This window comes from Poecilia reticulata, chromosome 2 (assembly GCF_904066995.2).
Source record: "Poecilia reticulata chromosome 2, P_reticulata-male-v2, whole genome shotgun sequence".
Taxonomy (NCBI): domain Eukaryota; kingdom Metazoa; phylum Chordata; class Actinopteri; order Cyprinodontiformes; family Poeciliidae; genus Poecilia; species Poecilia reticulata.
In genome coordinates this window covers 37,858,089-37,869,757 of record NC_088831.1, presented here as the reverse complement: position 1 = coordinate 37,869,757, position 11,669 = coordinate 37,858,089, and positions in this window count along the sequence as shown.

The window sequence follows — 11,669 nt, the reverse complement described above, 5'->3', positions numbered from 1 at the left end:
CAAAGCAAATGCTCCATGAAACACCGGCAACATTAAAATTTAATTTCCCATCCACAGAGAAAACACCTCTGTGAGGACTGTCAGTCATTTCATACACATGTTAAACAATGGCGTATTAATTTTCCCCAGAGTTTATTATGGTCTCTGCCGTGGGCCCCCCCCTCCTCCTCTGTTTCATTGCCCTGCCGTCTCGCTATCTTACACACACTGCGGCTCTTCTTCACTTGCAGTTGAAAAGGCTGTCAGGGTGAAATCTAAATAGGTAATTATCTGACTTGTATAAAGCAGAGAGGAGGAGAGAGAGCGAGGCAGCCGCCGGGCCATCGTGACTGGCCTAAAATTGAGCCCACTTCTCTGCACAGGAATATTAATTGCAGTTTCACCTTGTGTTTGGGGTTGTTGTTAAATCTGTCTCCCTTTTCTTTTTTTTTTTTTTTTTTTTGAACAGGCGGTTTTCTACCAATCCCACATTCATCTGTTTATTAGTTACAGTTTGGGCTTGCTGAAAAGCCTGATGTCAGGGTTTTTCACTTGTCTCACAATGGAAACGGGGCTTCTTTAAAATCTTTCTCCCATTCTAGCGTTTCACTGAAAGTGCGTGTATGTCATTTGTAGTGAATAAAAAAGGAACAAAAACAAAATGTTTGATGCATTATTCTCATCCTTGATTCTCGTTTACTGAATAGAAGTCTGTTTTTGGTGGGCTGCTGCCCCCAATAGGCCAAATGAATGGAAGATGAATGTTTACTGAGAATTTAATTAATTTGAACATTTTCTGATGCAACTGATGCAGAAAAGCCCAACAGTTATTTTTTATTTATATTTCATTATAAATGGGAAGAGGCAAATTATTTAAAATTCATAGATAATTGTAGCAGAGCTCGTATTTAGATTGCTTCAAATCATTATTTAAATTATATTAGCAAAGTAACAAAAACAATGTAAGCTTTAATAAGTCATTGATTTTTCTGCTTGTGTCCAAATAAGATTCTTAAAATATAGTTTCTTTGTGAAAATAAGGAATGAGTGATGTGCAAAAGAATTTACAAGATAAATAAGGCAACTTTCAAGAGCTTTAAAGAATTTATTTTGCTCATTTACACCTGTGTCTTATCATTCTTTTATTTTTATTTTGATGTTATATAATTATTATCTTGTGACAGGTCGACATTTTACCCTAAATAATAGCAGCATGGTCATTTGCGTGTTTGCTGAGTAAATTATTATGAGTTATGAGTTTGCTCAGTTGTTTAACAGTTTGTAAATAAAAATCACTTGCAGTGTAATAATTGCATGACAACAATTGTGTGCAGATTGTCTTGTATGATTAGTCCAACATCATGGTTGACTTCATTCACAATATACACTATGCTAAATGTTTTTATTTCTATTGTTGAGCTCAATACCCAATTTGGTTTTAGACAGATACTCTCTTAATTAGCGATCTCCTCATGTTTAAAAGTGTAATCTGAAATCTGATTTAATCATAATTTAACCCTTGATTTACATCAAGCAAATCATCGTCCAGACGATTTTGTTTTGTATAAATGTCATATTTTTGACCTTTACTGCATCTGTCCTCTGACATTTCAGACGAGCTGAACCTTTTTTTATTTTACATTAGCTGCTTGCACTTGCATATTTTTATCCCAGATGTTTGTGTTATTTAAACCGTAGCTATTAAGAACCGCAGAAAACCTGTTGACCTTAATGGGACTAAAGATATACAAGCCTGGCAGATTCTTTTTTTTGGTATAATGGTGCAAGTGCTATTGATCCTGGATAACATTTAATTTCCCTCGCAGTTGGTGTCCATCAGATTTGCATGAGGTCACGCCGCCTCACCTCATGTCTGTGTGGCCTGGAACCTTTTGACTGAGTGACTGGTAACAAATGATCATCCTCTTGGCTGCACTTTGCAGTCTGGCTGGAATAGCCCTCAGTGGCTGGCTTGTGCACAGACATATAGACCTAATGGAGGTGGGCAGGGTAGAGGGGGGGGTGGTGAGCAGAGATGGATTCTTTCTGTCATTCTCCGCTCGAGCATGCCAGCCCCTATTTGAAGAGATGAGCCATGTTTGAGTTCACATCTCTAATTAGCCACAGAGGCCCGATCCTTGTTCGCAGAATTATTACACTGCTTAATAACAGCTGCTACAGAAACATAGGAGGAAAAAAACTAACGCTCACAGTTTAGACATGCCGTCGACTTGTGTCTGAAACATGAGCTCAGAGACACATTTTGTTTGGATCTGCAAATATGCAAATAGCATTGTATGGATGTGCAATACGTGCGTGTAAGTGCCTGAGTGTTCCCCAACAACAATGAGAAAAACGCCAAAGAAGTGGGTCTCAGATGATTAAGAGCAGCCTCTTTCCCCGAGCGTGTTGGTCTCCAGAGACACATCATCTTCCTGATAGTTTCTAGGCTGAGCCTCGGCCTTGCGACAGATGACAGAGAGAGACGCCCAGCAACTCCTCCTTTGTCTAGTTCAGGGAGGCAGTCTGCTATCTAGCATTATTTATCTTACAAATGACTCTATCGCTGGGCTCTAGTGTTTGACTTCACATCTGGATGACTGAAAGAGTGCAGAACCAATCTGATCTCTTCTTCTGTGTCAGTTGTCATTTTTTTCCTCCCCAGATGATACTTAAAATTCATGAAGCTGCCTCCGGCTGTTTTGTCTTTTTTTTTTTTTTATTTATGTAGTGATTGAGTATTGCTGCTTATCAAATTTTTTTTCTAATATCATTAAAATAAGCTTTGGCAAAGTAACGAGCCTGTGTACAAACCTATCTTTCTGCCACAAGTATTTGAACAGACAATAACATGATCCTTCATCTCCTAATTAACCAACTCAGGAGTTTGCAAAGAGAAAACCTTAAACCTGAAGCTTTGACTGTCCTCTCACAAGAGACAATTGGCATGTTGTCCTTGGTGGCACGCAACAACGCATGCACCTTGCGTTTCTTGGCTGTATTTTTTATTCTTCTCTCTGCCTCCAATGGAGACTGACCTATATGGAGAAAAATGTCAAGCGTAAGGCAGAGAGCAGATGAGAGAACAGCAGAGAGAGAAGACAAAAGCGGACTAAAGCATACACTCAAATCCACTCATGCAGGAAATAGAAAGAAAAAATAAGATCCTTTCCCTTTTTTTTTTTCTCCTCTGCGCTCCCCTGGAGAGGTCACCTTATCTCACAGTTACATGGTGAAAAGCTGTACAATGTATGTGCAGTGCCACATTCATTTTGTGATTCGTAACAAGCCCTAATTAAAGTGAGAGAGAATATTTATGGTGTTTAAGTTACCAAGAAACAGGAGCTCATTTTAAGACGAATACAAATTCTCTGCCAAATTGTCACATAAGTTGTGGAAAAAGTAAGAAACTAATTTTATATTCATTTATGAAATTGTTGGATTCAATTGTAGTACATTTTCAAAAAATGTTTTGTTTAAATTTAAAAAAAATGGAAGTTATTTTATGTATAGCAGCCTCTCTTCCTCCTGAACCATTGGCATTTCTGGCTCCATGTCTTGTGAAACATGACATTTTTTTATGGAGGATGACTTTTCATGATGTGTTGGAGGATAATAGACAGCTTGTTATAGAGGACATGCTGCATGACCAACCACTGAGGATGCAGCCAGCTGACTGAGTGGGGACGCATAGAAAGAGGTTTTCTTGGAAACCCAGAACAAACAGCAGAACCATAAACAGCTGCACTTCAGCCTATGTCTGCTAATGGTTATCTCATGGATAACAGGATGGATTATTTACAGCTTCAGGAACACATGCCGCAGCAAGTAAAACCCTGCTGTGTTTTTGGCTGTCTCCGTAGCAACAAAAAAGCAACTGGATGGTGGTATTTAGCATCCATGACAACCTATGGCACACTTGTGGGTTAGTTTAAAAACGTTCGGATGTGGTAAATATTTGAATTAAAATCTCAAGAAGAAATAGAAGAGGTAGTCCCCATGGTAACTATAAAAGTCATTTACTGCAGGGACTATGCAGGATGGTGGACAAAGATTACTTCACAACAAAGTCACAGTGATTTCTTAGGAAGGTTTCCACTTCCTGCAGCTACTCCCCTCCTTCATCCATCCATCCATCCATTTTCTCGCACCCTTTTTCCCTCAGTGGGGTCGGGAGGGGTGCTGGTGCCCATCTCCAGCCAACGTCTCGGGCGAGAGGCGGGGTACACCCTGGACAGGTTGCCAGTCTGTCGCAGCTACTCCCCTCCTATGTTTGATATTTTAATTATTTATTTGTTTGGTTAACCATGCATTGGCTATCTAAATATGTTTGAGGTTTTTTATTGAACAACAATTTTGTCAAATGCTTACTAAAAATCATTTCAAACAGCGTCTTTAATGATAGCCATGCACAACCCTGCAGAATCCAAGTGCTGATCGTATTTCTGTGTGCTACATGTGCTAAATTGGATGTTTTACCCTTTTTTTGTATTTCCAAATTATTCATGAATAATGAAAATTTTGATTTCTTGTCCAAACAAAAGTGTAAAAAGAAACCTTTGCCAAAGTAAAAACTAATTTCTAACTACAAAATAATGACAAATAAAAATAGGTTAGCTAAAATATGTGATTGCATAAGTATTCACCCTACAAGTCAGTAGAAGAGGCACCTTCAGCTGCAATCAGAGCACAGAGTCTGTGTGGTTAGGTCTCAATCATGCTTCCACACCTGGGTGCTGCAATTTTACTCCAATCCTCCAAACCAATTCAAGCTCTGTTAGGTCCAGCCACAAATTCTCAAATCCATGTGTTTGTGGTGATGTGCAGAGTTTTATGTCCGCCAAACAAAGCATTTTTGTCTGATTAGCAAAAAGGTCCATTTTAGTCTCAACATCCACTTGACCTTGGAGTCTCCTAGAGACTTAATTTGAGTTTTCTTCAACTGTAGCTTTCTCATTTCCACTCTCCCATAAAGCTTTGACTTGTGAAAAACCTGGGCAAAAGTTGCTGTCTGCAGAGACTCTCACCATCTGAGCTGCTAAAGCTTGCAACCCGTTCAACTTAGTCCTGGAGGCCTTTGTGTTTAACACCAGGTGTTTCTGTAGACTTTGCTTCCCGACTCCAATGACGTTGTAGTTTTTTTTTAAAAAACACTAACAATAGCATGAAAAGTGACAGTTAACTCTCAAAGCATCCACAGTTCCTTTAAGTAATTATTATTGTTATTTTTGTGTCAATCATGCAGAAAGAGCAGCTTCCCTAGAGATATAGTTGAGTAACAATTTATGAAGAATGACAACTTTGTTGAAAACTAAACAAAATAATGACAATCCTTTAAGAGAAAAAAGACTGCCGCTTCACCTAAAAATACCAATAAATTTCATTGGAGATATAACACATGAAAATATATGACAATCATGTCATATTGTTACAAAATTACTTCCCTGTTGGTCTTGTTTTTTGAAATTACAGTCCCTCTTTAGCGGCACTGGAATCTCTAAAGTATTTCTGCATTCATCACACTAAGGTGCAGCATCTTTTTTTGTCCTTTTTGTACCATTGAGATGGAACTAAAATGGTGTCTGCATTTACATATTGAATGGGAGTGACTGAAGGAACAGAGACAGAGCCTCTGGGATATTGTTTTCTGTCATTCTTTGGATATTTGGTTTTGATTGGAGACACAAATAGCACTTTCCCGCAACAGCCGCATGTACGCATCAAATGTAACCTCTTTCAAAAACAAGATGTGGAAATAGCTTCAGTAAAACCAAATATATTTCCAAAGATTGTCCACTCAGATCCGCCGAAAAACAGTTTTTTCCATCTGTATCAAACTAAATATATTTAGTCTTAATAATAATCTATAGTCTGAAAGGGATATGTCCCAGTTTGGATAATTAGTGGGACATTCTCACAGGGGAGTTAAGCTCCCAAATGGATCATTTTAAATATAACTTCCTGAAATATTAACAACTCAAAGTTACATTAATTTGAATGAGGCAGATGATTGTTATTGCTAGATTAAACAAACAGCTTTTCAACGATCTAATTTCACCTCATGGAGGAATATTATTTTTGCCGCTGGTACCTGGGATCTTGTTTTTTCAATCATGATTCTTGTCTCATGATGACAGATCAGGGCCAGAACATATAAAACCTGGTAAATGGGGAGCTTTGGTTTTTTTGGATAAACTGTACTTTCATGTTGACATACTGGAGCAAATGCATTCACAATAGTTCTATTGAGAGCTATTGCGTCAGCCCTAGAGGAAAGGACTTTCCTCCCAGCTACTTCACAGTCACGTCAGACATACAGCTCCCCCTGGTGGCGAATCAGGAGTAGGGATGGCAAGCGTGGCTTTGACTAGCATCGATAGCGATTCTCAGCTTTAGAAATGTGTAATTTATTTATAATATATTCATGGAGTGGAATGGGTCTCCTCTGCTATGACTACAGGCGATGGTATAGTACAGGCTAGATGACTGTCACACTGACTGAAGTGCTTAGGAAGTTCTCACGGTTGCACTCGCTGCTTGCTCAGGACACAGCAGGGTTTTGTAGTTTAGTCATGCAAAATTGCAATAAACCAGAAACATAAAATGCCACTTTCAGTGTTTATAAGGCGAATAAATACTTTCTTCCTTCAGGGTTGTCACAGATGCTCTGTTGCCATGTGGGTTAACATAGCAGCCAGGAAAAGGTAAAACATTAGCACAATAATGGGAAGGAGCAAACTATTGTTACGTGTTCAAATTCACTTTAGTTTTCATTTGACCTCTGAGCTCCAGCAGCTCTCAGGTGCAGGCTTGTGTGTGAGCTTTCACACTTGAACTTTTGAATTGTCCATTAAGTGGAACATTAAGGTCAGAGCCATTGTCACCTGCTTTCCCTGCCCGTCGTGAACAATGTGCAAAAGACCAAGACCTTTCTAAAGACAATTTGTCACATTCATGAGAAACATTAACTCCACTGAGGAGCTGTGTTTCGGCAGTCTGCAGGAGAAATTTTCAAAGCTGCCAGACAGCAGCAAAACATCAAGCATCAGGGTGAAAGCTTGAGGTCAAACGCAACTCAACAGGGTGCTCTGGTAATTATCCCCATTACCAATGCACTCAAACTAGTAGCACTCCTAATTTAAACTCTGGGAGGAGAGTTGAGCATTTTCAGCTTGGCTGCTTCAGGTCACTTGTTTGAACAAAGCTTGCTGTCTTCTTAAGTCTTCCAAATCAGTCTCATGTGTGCCATGTGTTAAGCAGACTGAACCTGTGTTCAGATGCTAAGATAAGAAAATGACCAAGTTAAACAGTATAAAGAGGAGTCTGTACCCCTGCATGTGTCTTTGCTGTAACATTATACAGAAAAATGGATGACTTTGTAGAACCAAAGTGGACAATCTCCGTAACGACTAAAATGATAAGTGTTATAGATATGTTTGCATTCTTTAAATCAACATGAAAGCTGTCTTCATTTTAGATTTTTAATAATTCATTTAAACTATTCTTATATCAGTTTAGCTCAATAACACATAAAACTATTTCGAACTTCCCCAAAAACACATGAAAATAACATGTTGTTCTTTGTAGCCGTCAACAAGATCCTGCTAAAAATGTGATCATACTTCTTTCAGAGATCTTTTAAGTTGGCTGCTTTCCTCAGTAGTTTAAGCTTTTAAGCTTTGTTCAAGAATTGAATCATCAATTTAACTGAGGATCGAACTATTTTCAAAACTAGTTTTGATATTTTGTTTGGACATGAACAGACAGTGGTCTCCATCTGTCAACCAGCTAGCTTCTAATATGCGGCCACAGACCTTTGTCTTTAAAATTCTACCACCATTTAGAAATGCACAAGTACATCTGGTAACATAGCAGATCTGAATGACACGACCACTACCGTGCATCATAATAAGGTTATCAAGTCATTCTGGTTTCTAAAAACTACTGGGGTTAAATGAACAGAAATGTCTAACACAAGGTTCCACACTTCATGACTTTATTCAAACTGTAATTTTGTGGAGTTTGCTAATATTCATATGACTTAATTAAGTATCGTGTGATTTCAGCAAGGCACTTCATGCCATTTGCTTAGATTCAAAGTCTCAGAAGAAGGGGCATACTCACAAAAAACATTATCACATGTAGAAAAAAGGCTAAGATAAAACAGTATCTAAAATGATAAAAGTATGGAAATAATAGTGTTCCAAAGAAAAGTAGAAAAAACTGTTAAACTGTTGTAAGACATATCAAGGATAGACTTGATATGTCAAGAGAGAGATTTTTTTTTAAATTATGCACATCCAGTTTGAATATAAGGTGAAGGAGAAATAGCAATTTATTAAGCACAGCTCTAATTTTTGTGGCTGAGAATAATTAGCACAACCATAAATTAAACGGTGCCACTTTAATACTTGAAAATGGTTTGCAGCCAATTACTGCCTGAAGACAGTAAACTGTGGAAATTTCTAGAAAGAAAAAAAAGGTTTCTCCTCGTTTGGCAGGCCTTTACTCCAGCTGTCACTGGTATCTGTCTTTCTTTCTGACTAATTTTGTCTCCAGCAAGCGGACTGTTGGGGTGGAGATGAGATGATTGGCTCAGACAACACAGGATATTTCACTTCCTTATAGTCCAGGACTGTTTGGAGGTTTTTGCGATGCTTTTTTCCCCCCTCCTCTACATTGTAAAGTATTCGTAAAATACTTGTAAATTATTTTTACTGAAAAGTTGAAAGGCTTTAACCCTGAAGCAAAAACTTGTTTCCAAAAAGTTTTTGCTTCACGTATGATAAATTTGATTTAAAATTTCAGGCTGCAGGAAAATCCTTTTTTCAACAAAAGTTTCAACATGTGTATGTTAAGAGATAATTGCAAAAGCTTTCAACCAGGCATAAAATACCTAGAATTCCTGGTTTCAGGTTCTCTAAAAGTGGTTCTTAAAAAACAAGGATTCCTAAATCCTTCATTCAAATTGGTTTTCACTGATACTATGAATGTGTGAATCAAACCAATTGCATCCTAAACACAATCACATTTTTCTGTGCATAGCCATGGAGAAAAAGCTATACAAGTCACAAAGAACTGAAATACAATGATCATTAAAATGTTGTGTTAAAAGAAAACTGTTATGCCAATATTAACCTATTAGGCAACTTGACCGAAACAAAGAAAAATGGATGCAAAGCCAGAGGTTTGAAGAAATTTTAGACATTCCTGCCTTCCAACAGAAAAGTCTCCTAATCTGATTCATCAGTGTTGGATGTTTGTTGCACAACACTCAGAACATTGTTCTTTTGTTTGATCAAAGTTTACTTCATGTCCTTTTAGCTTGTGAATGTTATATGAATTTGTTGAAGATGAAAACAGAAGGCCAGGCAGATTCATTTGTATACAGTCATTGATTGATAAAGCTTTTCAAGGAGCTTTGAAGAAAATTAAGTGCCTAAATAAACTGACAACTGGAAGAAATATAAAGAAAAAAATGAAAATGTAACAAATGCCTTAGGATAACATAAAAGTGTTTGCATAACATGAAGAGAAAGAAACGGTAAAATGTGAATTTGAGACTGATAAACATTAATCTAATGCAGACAACTTACAAATAAACAGACTTTGAGATTTATGGGAACGCATCAGGAAAAAAATGCTTTCAGTAGTTCAGGATTGTTCCAAGGTTTAGAAGCATGAATGCTAAATGCTGGTTCCTCCTGTTTAGTTCTGGTCCAGGGTACACTGAGTAACTGTGCCTGTTATGATCTGAGGGGTCTCGTAACTGACAAGTAAAGGGAATATTTTCAGGGTTAAAACTTTTTTAATGCGTCATAGACCAGTAAAAATAATTCAAACTCTTTCTCTGTATAAACTGGGAACCTACAGAGTCTTGGTTTATATAAGGACACGAAGTACTAACTGTCATTAAATTTCCAAGCTCAGATTCCAGAACCATTTCCTCCCTCTACATGCCTTCCTTCCTCATAGTGTAGAAATTATAAATAACATGTGAAAACATTTATTTTTCATATGTTTAGATTTCCCGAAGCATCCTTTAATTTTCTCTCTCCACAAACTCCCAGTCAGGGTCACTGAGGAGTTCAGACGTATCCCTGCAGCTACTCAGCAATAGCCAGGGTACACAGATCACTCTACACCTTAAGGCAACTAAAAGAAATGTTAACCACACGCAAATGTTTGTAGACTGTGGGAGGAAGCTGGAGTACTCAAAAAAGCATATCCTCGCAAAGGAAGGTTATCCAAACCAAACATTCATAGTTGAGATCTGACCACTGGATCCACCATAAAAAAACAAATTTTCATAAAGTTAGCCAGGAATTTAAGGTATTTCAGTTAATGGATTTGATCAGATTTTTTCATTTAAACCCATAAAATAAAAACATGTTTTTCATATTTGCTAAAACTGTCACTATGCACTGAGGTCCTACAGCCATCTGCAGAAATATACTACAGCCAGTCACAAACAACCAATCAGAGCCAAAGAGGAGGGTCTTAGCGCTGTCAATCATTCTTGTTTATGCACATGCAGCGACAAAATCACTTTAGCTGGCAACAGTGACGGTTCTGTGTACAGAATAAACATGAATTGCTTGACTGCATAATGAGTGGAGAACATGAGGAGAGGAACTGGGACTGTTTCACTCACTTCAAATTATGGTTTCATCTATTAGAGGAAAAATATACTCAAAGAAACATGGCTGAATGTGAAAAAGTAATTCTTTTATCAGAGCACAATGGCAAAAACAAAAACACCTGGCACTATAGCCATGTTTCCATTAAAAAAAACACATTTTGCAGGCATTCTGTAGTTTTGATATGTATGAAAATTGACAAATAATAAGTATTACAGATAGTTTATTACTCCATTTGTAAAGAAATTATTTTACCAGCACTAGGAATAACTGTTGCTTTCTTTTTAAAAAGTAAGATTTGATGACATTTTATAAAAACTAGGGTACGGTAAAACTGAGATTTTTTATAATTTGCCCAGATTTAATCTTTCTTCAATAATGTTTTCATTCATTTCTGTATTTCATTGCTTGGACAAAAACTGCTGTCCTTCACTTGCTGCCATGCTTTGTGGTGCAGACTGATGCGCTGGAAGTTTCCTTGAAAGTCAAACTCGGTGCTTCATTTACATTTCAGAGTACGTTTTTGTGAATAGAGCCAGTTCTACAAATAGTGTGTTATAACCTGTCATTTTGGAGTTCCATTGCATTTGGTTGTTGTTATAATTTGAGTAATTTGTACTCTTGCAGCCTGTGTTGGCAGACTTTTGCAATGTGAGATAGCAGGTGGAAGATACAGAGCCTTAATTCTGACAGTATTCCTTTTGCTGTCACAACGAGCCACCCTCAGATTGCTTTTAGCTCTTGATCGTATGTAATGGGAGTCTGGCATAAGTCTCAGCATGGGTGATAATTAAAAGTTTCACCAGGGCTTGAAACAGGTCTTTGACTGCTTGGGACCCAGCGTGACACGCTCCTTTGTAGCATCTGCTAATGACCCCTCAACCGGGTGGTGGGCTCTCTCTGATGATAAAACCGAAGAGTTGATCTGCACACTGCACTGGGCCACAAGTCTTTATTAATGTCGCAGAGTCGTCCAACAAACAACTGGGGATTTTACAGCCAGTATCAGTGGGTCTCAGTGGAGGTCATTACAAAAGCGAAGAGCAGCAT